The sequence below is a fragment of the Triticum aestivum genome, chromosome 5B, assembly GCF_018294505.1.
Source record: "Triticum aestivum cultivar Chinese Spring chromosome 5B, IWGSC CS RefSeq v2.1, whole genome shotgun sequence".
Lineage (NCBI taxonomy): Eukaryota > Viridiplantae > Streptophyta > Magnoliopsida > Poales > Poaceae > Triticum > Triticum aestivum.
In genome coordinates this window covers 292492660-292511816 of record NC_057807.1, presented here as the reverse complement: position 1 = coordinate 292511816, position 19157 = coordinate 292492660, and positions in this window count along the sequence as shown.

The window sequence follows — 19157 nt, the reverse complement described above, 5'->3', positions numbered from 1 at the left end:
ATTTTGAAGTTACTAAAATTTCAGAAATTTTTAGAAAATGTTAAGGAAATTTTTGAGGGGCTCTTCTAGCCATGGATCTCAGGAAAAACAAGCCAAAGAGAAGGAAAAAACCAAGTATAATCTTCCTCGCTTAGCGGAAGTGCGGTCGTGTGAATGGCCATGTGATGATTTCTTGAAAGAAGATGGAATTCATGTATATTTTTATTATTTGATCGAGACTGCAGGCCTCCCCGGTTTCATGAACGACCGGATCGATCAGTATCTCTTACTCACCAATACTTTTGTGCAAAACTTTTATTATTATCCTAAGAAGTCACCGCCCTCAGTATCATTTCACTTATATGATGAATTCAGAGAAATGTCTTTACGTAATTTTTGCGAGGTGTGTAGGATACCTTATGAAGGAGAATTAGAGGAACCCCATCGTAAAGAAGTGGATGGCTTTGTTAACACTATAGCTGTAGAGGAACCAAAGAAGGGGTCTGAGGCAAAAATCTCTAGCATACACTTTCCTGTTTTACGCTACTTTGCCATATTTGCTAGTAGATGCTTGATTGGTAGTGGAAATAGTGGAAACTTTAGTGTTCCTGATATTATCATTCTTCAACATGCCTTGCTTGGAGACAATAGTTTTAGTATGGGTGCCTCATTGCTAAACGGCTAGCCCTGAATCGTACAAAAGGCCCCATATTTGGAGGTATCTATGTTGCACGTCTTGCTAGACATTTTCAGATACCCATTAGGCACCATGAGAAAGAGGAGATAAAATTGCCTCCTCACATTTTAGATTACAAGAGCATGGTAGCACACAAGTTTATTGTTGACAACGAAGATAGGATGCTCTTGTATAAACTTAATCTAATAAGAAACACTTTGAGATTATTATTTTGCCTGCGCCTCTGTTGTTTGATTTGCTTGCAGAAAAATTTCTTGTCACACCGGAAGCGGTGAACAATCATCGAGCCCAAGCTTTTACTCCAGAACCTGAACCTGAGCCGGAACCTGAACTGGACCCTTATCATGCATCATCTGTCCAGTGGGATCCGGAGATGACCAGCCAGTGGTATCCTGATTACACCTCCCAGTACACCGGGGAGAGTAGCGGCGGTCCTTGGTACTAGACCAACTTAGGCCAAAAGCCTAAGCTTGAGGGAGTATGTATTTCTCACCGACTTTACATTCATGTTCACACACTAGTCGTCGGTGCTCATACTCTTTCATTGTATTATCCATGCTAGTTTAAATTTCTTTTTCTAGTTTTCTTCTTGTGTGTTTGTTAAACCTTAAGAAAAACCAAAAAAATTAGTTAGTTTAATTTCCATGCTTGTAGTAGAAATAAAATGAAAAATCCAAAAAGATTTCTCGTTCTTCTTCTTACTTGTTGGGAGCTTTCCCGTGTAAATAGTTTTATTTTCTTTTCTTTCCTTTGGGGGTCGAGAAGACCATATTGAAAATGTTTAGTGGCTCTCATATGCATGATTGTTTATTTAACTTAGAGCCCATATTACTTGTCTGCTCTCTTGAGTTGAATGGTTGCAGATTCCATCTTAGTACAATGCACGTGCACTCTTATTATTATACACATCGTTCGGTCGTGCAAGTGAAAGGCAATAATGACGATATATTATGGACTTATTGAGATGAGAAAAGCTGGTATGAACTCGACCTCTCTTGTTTTTGTAAATATGATGAGTTCATCATTTCTGATTTAGTTTATTATGAAGTAAACATATTTGCAATGACATTTAGACATTATAGTTACCTGTGCCATGCTTGATTAGCTATGAGTTATAATGGTTTACCTTGCGTGCCAACATGCTATTAGAATGATTATGATGTGGTATGATGGGATGGTATCCTCCTTTGAATGAATTGAGTGACTCGACTTGGCACATGTTCACGCATGTAGTTGAATCAAATCAACATAGCTTTCATGATATTTATGTTCATGGTAGATTATATCCTACTCATGCTTGTATTCAGTGTGAATTAATTTTAATGCATGTTTATGACTGTTGTCGGTCTCTCAGTTGGTCGCTTCCCAGCTAGCCTTCACCTGTACTAAGCAAGAATACTGCTTGTGCATCCAAACTCCTTAAACCCCAAAGTTGTTCCATATGAGTCCACTATACCTTCCTATATGCGGTATTTACCTGCCGTTCCAAGTAAATTTGTATGTGCCAAACTCCAAACCTTCAAATGAAATTCTGTTTTGTATGCTCGAGCAGCTCATGTTACAACTAGGGCTGCCTATATCTTCCATGCTAGGTGGGTTATTCTCAAGAGGAGTGGACTCCGCTCCTCATTCACGAGAAAGGGCCGGTAACCGGGATGCCCATTCCCATGATCCAAAAAGATCAAAGCAAATCAAAATAATTAAAGAAAACTCCCCCGGGGTTGTTGTTAGTTGGAGGCACTCGTTGTTTCGAGCAAGCCATGGATTGATGCTTGTTGGTGGTTGGGGGAGTATAAACCTTTACCATTCTGTTTGGGAACTGCCTATAATGCATGTAGTATGGAAGATATAGCCATCTCATAGTTGTTGCGTTGATAGCAAAAGTATACCGCTCAAAATCTTATTCAATATCTATTTTAAAATCGAGCTCTGGCACCTCTACAAATCCCTGCTTCCCTCTGTGAAGGGCCTATCTATTTACTTTTATGTTGAGTCATCACCCTTCTTATTAAAAAGCACGCGCTGGAGAGCACACTGTCATTTGCATTCATTATTATTGGTTTACATTGGGTATGACTTGATTGGATCTCTTTTACCATGAATTACAATGTTTAGTCAGTCCTTGATCTTTAAAGGTGCTCTGCATTAGTGTTGTCATCCGAGTTTTATTATTATGGCTCGCTAGCTGATTATGCTATTGATATGAGTAATTGTTAGACCTAGGTGTTATTGTTAGTATGGTTAGTTCATAATATTTGCTGAAACTTGAATGCCGGCTTTTCATGTTTACAACAACAAGAGCAAACAGAGTTTGTAAAAGTTTTTCTTTATCACTTTCAGTTTATCAACTGAATTGCTTGAGGACAAGCAAAGGTTTAAGCTTGGGGGAGTTGATACGTCTCTAACGTATCTACTTTTCCAAACACGTTTGCCCTTATTTTGGACTCTAACTTGCATGATTCGAATGAAACTAACCCGGACTGATGTTGTTTTCAGTAGAACTACCATGATATTGTTTTATGTGTAGAAAAGAAAAGTTCTCGGAACGTCCTAAAAATCTACGGAGGCACTTTTTGGAATTAATAAGAATTTCTGGGCGAAAGAAATACACTAGGGGGCCCACACCCTGTCCACGAGACAGGGGGGTGCCCCCCCCCATAGAGCGCGCCCCCTATCTTGTGGGCCCCATGGACCTCCACCGACCTCAACTCCAACTCCATATATTCACGTTCGGGGAGAAAAAATCAGAGAGAAAGTTTCATCATGTTTTACGACACGGAGCCGCCGCCAAGCCCTAATCTCTCTCGGGAGGGCTGATCTGGAGTCCGTTCGGGGCTCCGGAGAGGGGGATTCATCGCCGTCGTCATCATCAACCATCCTCCATCACCAATTTCATGATGCTCACCGCCGTGCGTGAGTAATTCCATCGTAGGCTTGCTGGACGGTGATAGGTTGGATGAGATTTACCATGTAATCAAGTTAGTTTTGTTAGGGTTTGATCCCTAGTATCCACTATGTTCTGAGATTGATGTTGCTATGACTTTGCTATGCTTAATGCTTGTCACTAGGGACCGAGTGCCATGATTTCAGATCTTGAAAGTGCTAGTTATCGACTAGAGGGGGGGTGAATAGGCGATATTTATCAAAGTCTTCAAAACATGGAAGTTTCAAAGACAAACAATAGAAATGACCTAATTGATATGCAGCGGAAGATAAACTACAACAAGCAAGCCATAGTCAACTATGCAATAATGTGAACGTACAAAGACTAATAGCAGCTAGGTAGTAAGGATCGGGATGGAAGATAGTACGAAGACAATCAACGATAGTAGTCAAGCGATGAAGTTAAACAGATAAGACAAATAAGCAATGACTTCACGAAGACAAACTCAAAGTAAAGGAGGGAAGAGATAGAACCAGTCACTTGTTGAAGACACAGGATTTGTTGGACCAGTTCCAGTTGCTGTGACAACTGTACGTCTGGTTAGGGAGGCTGAGATTCAACTCAGAAGACCGCGTCTTCACCTTATTCCCCTTGAGCTAAGGACACACAGTCCTCGCCCAATCACTCTGGTAAGTCTTCAAGGTAGACTTCCGAACCTTCACAGACTTTGTTCACCGGCAATCCACAATGACTCTTGGATGCTCAGAACGCGACGCCTAACCGGCTGGAGGATACACAGTCCTCAAGTGTATTAAGTCTTCAGGTCACACAGACAGAAAGACTTCAGTGATGCCTAACACTCTTTGGCTCTGGGTGTTTGGGCTTTGTCCTCGCAAGGATTTCTCTCTCAAAGGCTTCGAGGTGGGTTGCTCTCAAAACGACAAAAGCCGTAAACTAACTCTGAGCAGCCACCAATTTATGGTGTAGGGGGTGGGCTATTTATAGCCACAAGGCAACCCGACCTGATATGTCCGAAATGACCCTGGGTCACTAAGGAACTGATACCTGTTCCAACGGTCAGATTTCAAACACACACGGCAACTTTACTTGGGCTACAAGCAAAGCTGACTCATCCAGCTCTGGATAAGATTTGCTCTCATTGTCTTCGCTCGAAGACATAGGATTTGGGTTGAGCATCACTTCAGTCACTCTGACTTTGTTCACTTGGACCCCACTTAACAGTACGGTGGTTCCTATGACTCAACAAAGAAGAAAAGGAAACAACGAAACAACACAGTCTTCGCGCTCCATAGTCTTCGCTCAATGTCTTCTCATGTCATAGTCTTCAATGTGAATATCTTCAAATACCACCATTGTCTTCAATGTCTTCATACATTTTTAGGGGTCGTCTTTGGTAGGTAAACCGAATCAATGAGGGACACTACCTGCGTTATCCTGCAATTCTCACAAACGCATTAGTCCCTCAACCAACTTTGTCGTCAATACTCCAAAACCAACTAGGGGTGGCACTAGATGCACTTATAATGTCCCCCTTTTTGGTGATTGATGACAAACTGGTTGAAGTTTTCGAGGGGAAAGAAGTATGTGAAATTGTAAAGGATAGGGTATTGTCTTCATAAGTGGCAAGGGCTCCCCCTGAAGATGTGCATATAGATGATTTCCTTTTGGATTGCAAATGCACATGGCAGGTTGTACTTGTGGAGATCCTCTTCAACTTATGAAGATAATTCACATGCATGAAACGATATAACTTAAGGAATGACATGCATAATGGAAAATGGACGTCTGCAGAATGATCTAAGTGCGGAATGATCTAAGTGCGGAAGTTATCATCGCACATGAAAGAGCAAATAAGTAGCAGACGACCATCAAGTTTAAGTGTTACAACTCAAAGAACGAAATGTATCAAAAGCAAGAGTTGTAAACACTAGGCAAAATATAAAGCAACCGCCCATATGAACCCGCTTGAAGACTATCAAACTCATACGCTTCTCCCCCTTTTGTCAGTAATGACCAAAAAGGTTTGAAGACATAGAGCCTCTACTCGTCCTCATGAGGAGTAGTTGAAGCAGCAGGGTTGTCATTGTCGTTTGGCGGTGCAGATGAACTTGGTGCAGTGTCGATGCATGCAGAAGTAGGGGGTGTTGAAGTAGCATCGTCTTCATCATCGATCACATTTGCATTCATGGTTGCCGTGGAGGAAGAATAGTCAGAGTCTTCAAGATATGGAGTTCTACGTAGGACAGCATTCCGTGGAGGAGTGGAGTCAAGCTTGAATCTCTCAGTGAAGCCATCGTCTTGAAGATCTGCTTCAGCACTGAGCAGGGTCAAACTCTTCCATGATCGCTGACAAGTTTTGTGAGTGACAAATGCATTCTTGGTGGCAAGGTTTCAAATGCGATTTACATCCACCAAGAGGCTTTGCATCTGACGCTTGAGCCAAAAATGATGCTTATCTTGTTTCTGATGCAGGGCCACAAGAAGTTCTTGGTCATTTAGGACTCGAGAGCGCTTCTGAGGCCTTTGAGAAATTGTGCTCGCAGTAGCTTCAGTTGGCGCACGATGAGGTAGACGAATGTTTCCAGCCATCGGATAGACACGCGTGATAGCTTGGACTCCTTCCATAGGCTGAGTGAAGCTTTGATGTTCAGCATTTTGAAGACAAAGAGGCTTCTTGGCAGGTTCAGGGTATATGGCTTCAACTGACATATCAACCTCTGGTAGAAAGATCACATGATTGCGAGCAGAGGGTTGATAGTTGACATCAGAATGTTGCTGAATGAGGCGCATGACCCATGGAGCATAGAATTTTAGGCCAAAAAGGTCAGATCCAGATGCAGCCAGTTGCCTGATGAAGAAATCTTGTGCATTGAAGCTGATGCCATTGAGGATGTAAAAGACCAATGTCTTCATGGCTCCTTCAAGTTTAGCAGCTGATGAATGTCCTTTGATAGGCCATAGAGTCCGCCTGATGATGTGATATATGGTGCACGGCAGATACTCAAGGTCATCAACAAAGAACTCCTTTGGGTATTCAGCGTCATGAGGCAATGGCTTCATCATGCTCAACATCTGGCTCATGTTGGGTTCAGGCTTATGGAAGATGCTCTCCAGTGCATTGCGGTGGTTTTGACAGCCAGGTTCATAAAGCTCTCCGGGAGTGGATATGCCTGTAAGTTCAAGGATGTCACGAGCTTTGGCTTCATGATGAACATTTCCTGTCATCCACTCGAGAACCCATGTCTTTGTATCTCTGTTATATCCGCGAATGTGGAGCGTAGCATAGAATTGAAGCAATAGCTCTTCATTCCAATGTTCTTTGTCTGTCACAAAGCTGAGCAGACCAGCATCACGAAAGCAGTCAAGTGCTTCTCCTAAGCATGGCAGTCCAGCAATGGCTTCAGTGTCGAGGCGCATATGAGGGAAAATGCGCCCTTGATCATACAGAACACAGGAGTAATAGCTTCGTTGATGATGACTCCAGAAACGATCTGATGATATTCTTGGCCTTGTGTAGGGGTTCTTTGAGCTGTCAAAGAATGTGTTGTGGCTTTTGAAGCCATTTGCATTGAAGGACCCGACAGATGTGGCAGTACCTGGAAACCTTTGCAGTCTTGGCTTTGGCTTCTGGACCTGAGGCCTATGCTCAATGTGATAGTCAAACTGAGGACCAGAGACATTAGGCTGAGGGACCAGAACGGGCCATCTTACTATGATTAGCTCGCCATGGTTGTATGCTTGCTTAATTGTATAGGGCCTTGGTGGCGGAACAGGAGCAGTGGCAGCAACGGTGGCTTCGGGCTGCACAACAAAAGCTTCAGGAACATTTTCAGCATTGACTTCTGGTACGGTGCTGGGGACAGGCTCCATAGTAGCTTCATCCATGACTATGTCGTTGGCTTCATTGGTGTTGGTGGTGGCAGCCTCAAGGTTTTCAACCTCCACTTGATGAGATGGAGGGTCAGGCACAGACACGTTCACTTCATGAACAACTTCTTCAGGAATAGGTGGAGTAGGGACACGATCGTCTTGATGTTCGTCATCGGCTGATGCAGCCAGATTGTCTTCAGCAGCTAGTGCTTCAGACACGGAGACATTCACAGTAGGAGTGGCTTCTGAAAACACTTGACGTGCAACAGGTTGATGGTGCACTTCTCCATCTGGAACGCTCGGAAGAGGGACTTGAGGCCTTGGTCCTTTGTGAAGCCGTTGTAGGACAGGCGACGCCTTGGGAGATGGAGTAGGCAGGTCCACATCCTCTTTAACTTGCACAAATGGTGTGGCTTGTTGTTGTTGGGGAGTACTGGGGGAGTCTTGTTGTTGCGGGCGATCAGCCCATGATGCATCCTGAGCAATTGGCGTCAGAGGACGACCAATGCTGATGATTTCGCTGTTCGTGAGAACAGGCGATGATACCACATTGTATTCAATTTGAGGAAGAACTTCATCATCTTCAACATTGTCATGGTGACCAATGTCTTCAGTAGTGATGGGATCAACTGCTGGAATCTCTTCAGGTTCAGGAGCCTCTGTGGAAGCAGGCTCATGAACAGTCATTCGTAGTTCTTGATTTGCAGATGCAGGACGAACCACTGAGATGGGTACAACAACAAGGGGCTCTGTGGGAGCAGCCCGACTTTTCTTGGTCTTGCGCTTCTTCTTGGAGGGAGCAGCATCAGAGGCTTCTGAGGTTTTCCTTTTTCTGGCTTCAGCCTCTGCAGCCCTCGTCTTCTTCTGTTCTGAAGCGTTTGACGTGACTTTTGGCTTCGAGCCAGTCATGCTGCTTGGGAAGACAATGCGAGGTTCATCTTGCCTTGAAGACACAGATTGGACAGTCGATTTCTTCTTCTTTGCAGCCATCCTGGGGTCGATGCCAGGACGACCAAGAGCCTTGCGCTTCTCAGCCTCATTGTAGGCAAGCACACACATGTCAGCCAGATTTTTTGTGCGCTCTCTGGACCCTCGAGCTTCTTCATGCTTCTTGTGAAAGGCTTCTTTCAGCTCGTGCAGCATGATCTTGAAGTTCTTGACATCTTGCATGTTGAGCATGGCCACATGCTTCTTGAACTGAGCCTTTTCATAGTCAATCTTGTGCTTCAGTTCGACGATGCGCTGAGCAATAGCTAGCTCAGAAGCAATGGCGCCATTGAAGGCGACGCTGAGGCCAATTGGAAGTTGCAAGTCATCAAAGCTGAGATTTGGTGTGTCAAACCACTCATCAATGAAGTTATGGATGATTTCCATGTCAAAGAGAGGCAAGTTGTTGAAGATCTCAGCTTCTTCCTTGCTCTTGATCAGTTCCTCAAGAGCATCATCTGCAAGATCGTCATCGCTGGACAGATCAATGTGCTCTTCAAGCAGAATAGCAGCAGGAGTCAATGTCTGATCAGTACTCTTGATGATTTTCTTTTTCTTCTCCGTCTTCTTGGAGATGCGTGAAAGATCTTCAGACTGCACACTGTCTTCAGGAGGTGCAGTGGCCAGTGGCTTCACACGAGAAGCTTTTGGAGGTGCATCTGATGTTGAAGCCTTAATTTTCTTTGGCTTCTGCGGCCTTGGAGGAGGAGGTGGGGCTTCATCAGAATCAGCATCATTATCAGAATGATCTACTTTGGCACCTTGTACCAAGATGTAAGAGATGAGGCCATCAAGGTTTGAAAAGGGGCCGATTCTATTTTCTTCCGCTTCACGTGTGCCATCAGCACGGGGAGCAGAGGGACCAGGATTGAAGTCTAATCCCCATGACTTCTTGTTTTCCTTTGCTGATGCCTTGGCATACTGGAAGTTGCACTTGAAGAGATTATCTTCACGACACCAGAGCAATGATGTTGGGTCGGCATCTTCAAGCTGTGGTCCACGGACCATACAAGGATAGAATTCTTGTGCAATGGCTTCAGCTTTGTTCTTGGGGGGAAGGCCTCGATAGAGAATATCACCCCAAGGACTTTTGATAGCATTCTTCTCAGCATATTCCTGGGTCACGAATTTGTACTTGAACCATTGTTCAGCCCAATAGCGTCGAATCCATTGGATTCGTGTCTTGCGCTGATTATAATCCTCTTCAGGATCTGTTTTGTAGATTTCTGCAAGATCATCAGGCAGATCCTTTGATGTTCCCCCTCGATGCTATTTGCCACCCTTCCTTACAGATTTCTCCGTAGCCATGAACTTCAAGCTGAATGGTTTCAATATGTTCAAAGGCTTCAAAGGCTTTCGCTTGCTGGTCAGACAGGAACTGGCTTCGGGAGTTTCAGTGTGTTGCTGTAAGAATTCTGCAAACGAATGCAGACTATGAGAACCTAGAGATTCTCCCACGGACATGTACCTTTGACAGCATTAGAGATGCGAAGCAAGGGGAAGAGGTCATATGCATTCTCAGAAGATTTTGAAGATAAATCGGTTTGAAGACATTGACCTCATGTTGTGAAGACATTCACTTATATGTTGAGAGTTGGTTCCAGATTTGTACAATTCCGTGAATAAGTACAAGTGAGGAATCTAACTAAATATGAAGCTTAAGTGAATATACTAGGTAGTATGAGATGCAGACAGAATAGATCTAACTTTGGTAGACAAAAACCACTTTTGGTAAATAGGATGAATCATTGCGGATCAAAAAGATGGTAAAAATAGAGTTATATTTACCACACGAAGAACTGCTAGATGAGATGAATTGGAGACCGGGCAGTTCAATCCATCGTGCCCTAACTTGGCTACGGAGGACACCTACGGCGGCGGCGGAGAGGACGATGCCCGCGGCCGGCGTGAGGACGGTGTCGGAGAAGTCGCGGCAGCTAAGCGCTTCGTCGCCGGCGTCGTCGAGAGCTAGTGGTGGCGCTAGGGTTTTGACTAGGTGGAGAGGTGGAAGAAGGTTTTCTTGACCGCAGGGGGCACGTATTTATAAGGTGTGCAGCACAGCGCAATTACGTAGGTGCCCCTGCCTGTTCACATCTGAGGGACACGTGGCAAGCATGCAACATACTCAGAGTTGTCCCACGTTCCCACGCCCGCCAAGTTTGTTGGATGGTCGTTCCGGCTTCTCCGGATTTCGGTCAATAAGGATGAATCATTTAACAGACTTAATGTTTGTCTCTGTGTCTTCTGCTGACAAGGATGTAGAGAAGACATTCGATAGTTTCAATAAAATGCATATGATTTGGACAGATAGAGTTTGAGATAGTAAGCATAGAGAGATTAGGGTCCGATCACATTCACTTAGTTCAAAAGATTCAAAAATGAAGACATAGCTATAAGTGAATGCTGTAGAGGACAGAATACTAGTATATATATATATATGGGAAAGCAATCAACTCAACATAGTGAAGTAAATCATGAAGATAAGTTGAGATTTGAAGACAAATCAAATGCAAATATATTCAACAATAACGCCATGAGTGAAACACTTCAAACCAAGAAATTTGGTGGTGGCGTTACCCACCGTATAGGAAGTATTAGACCCAGACACGGCGCACAATTATCGTGGCGCTCCGAAGTCAAATTCCATGTTAATGTATTCACACTCAGAATGTAAGTCTTCATTGATTGAAGATATACTTTACTTCGTGTGTTGCACATCTAAGTCATCAACATGCATAAGTGTTAGGATGTGTGCCTGATCACAGGACATTTGAGGATTCCAAGATATTTAGCTCACACCGTAACTTGCAAAACCTTTTCTCACCCAAGGGCTTTGTGAAGATATCTACCAGTTGCTCTTCAGTGTTGACGTGAATGATGTCAATATCTTTCTTCATGACATGATCTCGGAGAAAATGATGACGAATTTCAATGTGCTTTGTCTTCGAGTGCTGGACTGGATTGTTGGCAATCTTGATGGCGCTTTCGTTGTAGCAGAAGAGAGGGACTTGCTTCAGATTGATGCCATAGTCCTTGAGAGTTTGCTTCATCCACAGAAGCTGAGCACAACAAGATCCAGCAGCAATGTATTCAGATTCAGCAGTTGAGAGTGATACGCAGTTTTGCTTCTTTGAAGACCAACAGACAAGTGATCGTCCCAGAAAGTGACATGTTCCTGATGTAGATTTGCGATCCACCTTGTCACCAGCATAATCAGCATCCGAGAATCCAAACAGATCAAATTTTGAGCCCTTTGGATACCATAATCCGAGTGTTGGGGTGTAAGCCAAATATCTAAGAATTCGCTTCACAGCTAAGTGATGTGATTCCTTTGGTGCCACTTGGAATCGAGCACACATGCAAACACTAAGCATAATATCTGGCCTAGATGCACATAGGTAAAGTAAAGAACCAATCATGGAGTGGTATACCTTTTGATCGAACTCTTTACCATTGTCGTCGGGGCCAAGATGATGTTTGGCTGGCATTGGCATCGTGTAACCTTTGCAATCTTGCATTCCAAACTTCTTCAGACAGTCTTTGAGATATTTTTCTTGAGAAATGAAGATGCCATTTCTTTGCTGACAAATTTGAAGACCAAGGAAGAACTTCAGCTCACCCATCATGGACATCTGATATTGCTCTTGCATCATGTATCCAAACTCATCACTATACTTCTGGTTGGTGCAGCCGAAGATTATGTCATCCACATATATTTGGCATACAAACAGTTCACCATCATATGTCTTCGTGAAGAGTGTGGGATCGAGAGATCCTGGTTTGAAGCCTTTGCTCTTCAGGAAGTCTTTGATTGTATCATACCAAGCGTGAGGAGCCTGTTTGAGGCCATACAGTGCTTTGTTTAGTTTGTACACCATATCAGGATGTTTTGGATCTTCAAAACCAGGTGGTTGAGCAACATACACTTCTTCTTCAATCTTGCCATTGAGGAAAGCACTCTTCACATCCATTTGATATAGCAAGGTGTTGTGGTGATTAGCATAGGCTAGTAGTATGCGAATAGCTTCAAGCCTAGCCACCCGAGCAAATGTTTCATCGAAGTCGATTCCTTCAACTTGAGTATATCCTTGAGCCACAAGACGTGCTTTGTTTCTGACGACTTGACCATGCTCATCTTGTTTGTTCCGATATATCGATTTAGTGCCAATAATGTTATGTTTGCGAGGGTCAGGGCGCTTGACAAGTTCCCAAACATTATTCAGCTTGAACTGTTGAAGTTCTTCTTGCATGGCTTGAATCCATTCAGGTTCCATAAAGGCTTCAGCAACTTTCTTGGGTTTAGATATTGATACAAATGAAAAGAGCCCACAGAAATTTGCTAACTGTGTTGCTCTTGAGTGAGTAAGCGGACCAGGTGCATTGATGCTATCAATTATCTTCTCAATTTGTACTTCATTTGCAACACGAGGATGAACTGGAAGAAGCCCTTGCTCATGCGATCATTGTCATCATTGGGAGGATTGTCTTCGGTCTGAGCATTGTCTTCAGGTTGGTTTGGTGCAGAAATGATAAGTTCCTCTTCAGGCAGTGCTTCAGAGGGCATGATTTCACCAGTTCCCATCAGCTTGATAGATTCGCTGGAAGGAGCTTCATCTAATGTGCTTGGCAGGAGCTCTCGTTGTGAACCATTGGTTTCATCAAATCGCACGTCCACAGTTTCAACGATTTTGTAGTGGAAGAGGTTGAAGACTCTGTAAGAGTGTGAATCCTTTCCATAACCGAGCATGAAGCCATCGTGAGCTTTGGGTTCAAATTTTGACTTGTGATGGGGATCCTTGATCCAGCACCTAGCACCAAAGACTCTGAAGTAGTTGACATTTGGCTTCTTGCTAGTAAGGAGCTCATAGGATGTTTTGCCTAGAAGCTTGTGGATGTAAACACGGTTGATGATGTGACATGCTGTATCAATAGCTTCAGGCCAGAACTTTCTTGGTGTCTTGTACTCGTTGAGCATTGTTCGAGCCATCTCAATGAGGGTTCTGTTCTTGCGCTCAACAATGCCATTTTGCTGAGGTGTGTATGGAGCAGAAAACTCATGAGTGATTCCCATTGTGTCCAGATAGAGATCAATCCCGGTTTTCTTGAATTCAGTGCCGTTATCACTTCTGATATGCTTGATCTTGACGCCATAGTTGTTCATTGCTCGATTGGCGAATCGTCTGAAGACATCTTGTACTTCAGTCTTGTAGAGAATTATGTGCACCCATGTATATCTTGAGTAGTCATCAACGATGACGAAGCCATAGAGACATGCTGTTGTTGTGAGGGTAGAGTAGTGAGTAGGGCCAAATAAGTCCATGTGCAACAGCTCAAAGGGTTGAGATGTCGTCATGATTGTCTTCGAGGGGTGCTTGGCCCTCGTCATCTTTCTAGCTTCGCAGGCACCACACAAATGATCTTTCTTGAACTTGACACCTTCGATGCCTATGACATGTTTCTTCTTGACGAGAGTGTGTAAGTTCCTCATGCCAGCATGCCCCAGCCTTCGATGCCAGAGCCAGCATTCTAAAGCTTTTGCAAGAAGACATACATCAAGCTGTGGACCTGCTGAGAAATCTACCATGTATAGATCACCTTTCCTATACCCTTCAAAGACTAGAGACTTGTCAGATTACATTAGTACAAGGCAACGATATTTTCTGAATATCACAATCATGTTTAAGTCACAAAGCATTGAGACAGGCATTAAGTTGAATCCAAGGGATTCAACAAGCATCACTTTATCCATGTGTTGATCCTTTGAGATTGCAACTCTACCTAGACTCAATACCTTGCCTTTACCAGTGTCAGCAAATGTGATTTGACTCTTGTCAGATGGACGTAAGGTTGAGTCCATGAGAAGACTTCGATCACCAGTCATATGATTAGTGCATCCGCTGTCCATAATCCATTCTGAAGCACGAGGTGTCATACCCTATAGTGCAATTAGGAGGATAGGCTTCACAAGGTATGTTGTGAAGCATAAGCATTTGACGCACACTTGGATTATCACAGCTTAGATGAAAGTTAGCACATAGTATGACAGGTAAGCGATTCGTATGTGGAATACATAGTAAGTCATTTTATCGAGCGTCCCTTAATGTGTTTTAGGTCCCAAGCAATAGTATCCGACGCCTTTGATTGCTGGCTGGAGACCATATTCTGCAAAAGAGAGTTAATTCTTCTTCACCACCCACATCTTCAGGGGTGGCTTAGAAGCAATGAGTCTAAGTGTAGCATCTGAGAATTTCGGCTTTGAAGCCCTAGCAAATAGCCTTGCAGGAGATGAATGATACTCATATGAATAAGCAGAAAAGTTCTTAGTCCTATGAACATGGCGGTTTGAGGACACACGTTCATATTCATAAGTTTGAGTATGATTTACCTGCAAAACATTGGCGTTAGGGTGACTCAAGTGAGTCCTGTATTCGTATGAAGCCGTTGGACCATATGATGCCTTTGGTCTGGGGTTTGTCTTCTTCACTGGTGGTATCATGATGACATTCACTGGAAGATTCTCAAGACAGCCTTTGGGAACCCAGATCTTCTTCATAGGTGGTCCATTCCTGCAGTTAGTACCAATATACCTGGCAAACACTTCACCATTCTGATTTTTGAATAGTTTATAGTTTGCATCAAAGGATTCATCAATGATAATAGGATTAGCAGAGGTAAAGCCAGATAAAGTGGATGGATCCACTGAAGGTTCCTTTGCAGCAACCCATGTGGTTTTGGGATACTGCTCAGGCTTCCAGTAGGAACCATCAACATTCATTTTCCTCTCGAACCCAACACCCTCTTTCCTAGGGTTTCGGTTCAGAATCTGCTTTTTGAGGACATCACAAAGTGTTTGATGTCCTTTCAGACTTTTATACATCCTTGTTTCAAGCAATGTCTTCAACCTAGCATTTTCATCAGCAATAGTAGTGGTATCCTCAGTAGAGGGGTTAGTTTCCACATCAGTAGTTGAAGATAAAGCAACAGTAGCAGCATTGGAACATTCAGGAACAGAGGCAACATTATCACGCTCAATGCATTTTAAACATGGTGGTTCAAATCCATCCTGAGCGGAACTGATCTGTTGAGCGCGAAATGACTCATTCTCTTTTTTAATATCTTCATGAGTCGCTTTCAATTTCTCAAGCTCTTGCTTCCTTTGAAGATAATCATAGGAGAGCTTTTCATAAGTGGTTGAGAGCGTCTCATGAAGACTTTCAAGTTCTTGATACTTAGCATGAAGATTTTTTATGTCTTCAACTAAGGACTGTGAACATGTCATTTCCACGTCCAACAGGTCATCGCTTTTGTCTAACAGATTTTGAGTATGTTCCATAGCCCTTTGTTGTTCAGTAGCAATTTTAGCAAGTGTTTTGTAGCTGGGTTTAGATTCACAATCAGAGTCATCTTCACTTGATGTTTGAAAGTAAGCATCACGTGATTTTACCTTGGCACCGCGTGCCATGAAGCAGTAGGTGGGAGCAGGATCGTCCTTGTCATCATCAGCGTTGGTGTGGGAGTCATTGTCTTCAGTGTTGAAGATGGACTTGGCAACGTAGGCTGTGTCTAGAGCCAGACTTGCAACGCCAGAGTCGGACTCAGCTTCAGATTCCACCTCCGCCTCCTCAGAAGTAGACTCCTCCTCTGAATCCATTTCCTTGCCAACAAAAGCACGAGCCTTGCCAGATGAGCTCTTCTTATGAGATGAAGACTTTGATGAGGACTTGGAAGAAGACTTTGAAGATTTCTTCTTCTTCTTGTCATCAGAGTCATATTGCTTGCTCTTCTTCTTCTTCTTCTCATTGTCCCATTGAGGACACTCAGAGATGTAGTGCCCAGGCTTCTTACACTTGTGACATGTTCTCTTCTTATTGTCTTGAGTGGAAGCTTCATCATTTCTTGAACTGCATCGTGAAGACTTTCTGAAGCCCTTCTTCTTGGTGAATTTCTGGAACTTCTTCACAAGCATAGCAAGTTCCCTTCCAATGTCTTCAGGATCATCAGAACCGTAGTCAGATTCTTCTTCTTCAGATGAGGAAACGACTTTTGCCTAGTTCGGCCATAGTTGGGGCCATAGATATCTCTTTTCTCAGAAAGCTGGAACTCATGTGTGTTGAGCCTCTCAAGTATATCAAAGGATCGAGTGTCTTGAAGTCAGGGCGTTCTTGTATCATGAGGGCAAGGGTGTCAAAGGAGCTGTCAAGTGATCTCAATAGTGTCTTGACGATTTCATGCTTGGTAATCTCAGTGGCGCCAAGAGCCTGAAGCTCATTTGTGATGTCAGTGAGGCGATCAAACGTGAGCTGGACATTTTCATTGTCGTTTCTCTTGAAGCGGTTGAAGAGATTGCGAAGAACACTGATCCTCTGGTCTCTCTGTGTAGAGACACCTTTGTTGACCTTGGATAGCCAGTCCCAGACTAGCTTTGATGTTTCCAGGGCAGTCACACGGCCATACTGTCCTTTGGTCAGATGCCCACAGATGATGTTCTTTGCAGTGGAGTCCAATTGAATGAACTTCTTGACATCAGTAGGGGTGACACCTTCACCAGTTTTGGGAACACCATTCTTGACGACATACCAGAGGTCGACATCAATGGCTTCAAGATGCATCCGCATCTTATTCTTCCAGTAGGGATATTCAGTTCCATCGAACACAGGACAAGCAGCGGAGACTTTGATTATCCCTGCAGTCGACATAGCTAAACTCCAGGTGGTTAAACCGAATCACACAGAACAAGGGAGTACCTTGCTCTAATACCAATTGAAAGTGCTAGTTATCGACTAGAGGGGGGGTGAATAGGCGATATTTATCAAAGTCTTCAAAACATGGAAGTTTTTAAGACAAACAATAGAAATGACCTAATTGATATACAGCGGAAGATAAACTACAACAAGCAAGCCATAGTCAAGTATGCAATAATGTGAACGTACAAAGACTAATAGCAGCTTGGTAGTAAGGATCGGGATGGAAGATAGTACGAAGCCAATCAACGATAGTAGTCAAGCGATGAAGTCAAACAGATAAGACAAATAAGCAATGACTTCACGAAGACAAACTCAAAGTAAAGGAGGGAAGAGATAGAACCAGTCACTTGTTGAAGACACAGGATTTGTTGGACCAGTTCCAGTTGCCGTGACAACTGTACGTCTGGTTAGGGAGGCTGAGATTCAACTCAGAAGACCGCGTCTTCACCTTATTCCCCTTGATCTAAGGACACACAGTCCTCGCCCAATCACTATGGTAAGTCTTCAAGGTAGACTTCTGAACCTTCACAGACTTTGTTCACCGGCAATCCACAATGACTCTTGGATGCTCAGAACGCGACGCCTAACTGGCTGGAGGATACACAGTCCTCAAGTGTAATAAGTCTTCAGGTCACACAGACAGAAAGACTTCAGTGATGCCTAACACTCTTTGGCTCTGGGTGTTTGGGCTTTGTCCTTGCAAGGATTTCTCTCTCAAAGGCTTCGAGGTGGGTTGCTCTCAAAATGACAAAAGTCGTAAACTAACTCTGAGAAGCCACCAATTTATGGTGTAGGGGTGGGCTATTTATAGCCACAAGGCAACCCGACCTGATATGTCCGAAATGACCCTGGGTCACTAAGGAACTGACACCTGTTCCAACGGTCAGATTTCAAACACACACGGCAACTTTACTTGGGCTACAAGCAAAGCTGACTCATCGAGCTCTGGATAAGATTTACTCTCATTGTCTTCGCTCGAAGACATAGGATTTGGGTTGAGCATCACTTCAGTCACTATGGCTTTGTTCACTTGGGCCCCACTTAACAGTACGGTGGTTCCTATGACTCAACAAAGAAGAAAAGGAAACAATGAAACAACACAGTCTTCGCGCTCCATAGTCTTCGCTCAATGTCTTCTCATGTCATAGTCTTCAATGTGAATATCTTCACATACCACCATTGTCTTCAATGTCTTCATACATTTTTAGGGGTCGTCTCCGGTAGGTAAACCGAATCAATGAGGGAAACTACCTGCGTTATCCTGCAATTCTCACAAACGCATTAGTCCCTCAACCAACTTTGTCGTCAATACTCCAAAACCAACTAGGGGTGGCACTAGATGCACTTACAGATCTGAACCTATTATGTTTTCATGAATATATCTGTGTTCTTGATCCTATCTTGCAAGTCTATAGTCACCTATTATGTGTTATGATCCGACAACCCCGAAGTGACAATAATCGGGATACTTCTCGGTGATGATCGTAGTTTGAGGAGTTCATGTATTCACTATGTGCTAATGCTTTGTTCCGGTTCTCTATTAAAAGGAGGCCTTAATATCCCTTAGTTTCCGCTAGGACCCCGCTGCCACGAGAGGGTAGGACAAAAAATTTCATGCAAGTTCTTTTCCATAAGCATGTATGACTATTTACGGAATACATGCCTACATTACATTGATGAACTGGAGCTAGTTCTGTGTCACCCTATGTTATAGCTATTACATGAGGAATCGCATCCGGCATAATTATCCATCACTGATCCATTGCCTACGAGCTTTTCACATATTGTTCTTCGCTTATTTACTTTTCCTTTGCTACTGTTACAACTACTACAAAAACCCAAAAACTATTGTCTTTACTTTTGCCACCATTACCTTTATTATCATACCACTTTTGCTACTAAATACTTTGCTGCAGATACTAAGTTACCAAGGTGTGGTTGAATTGACAACTCAACTGCTAATACTCAAGAATAT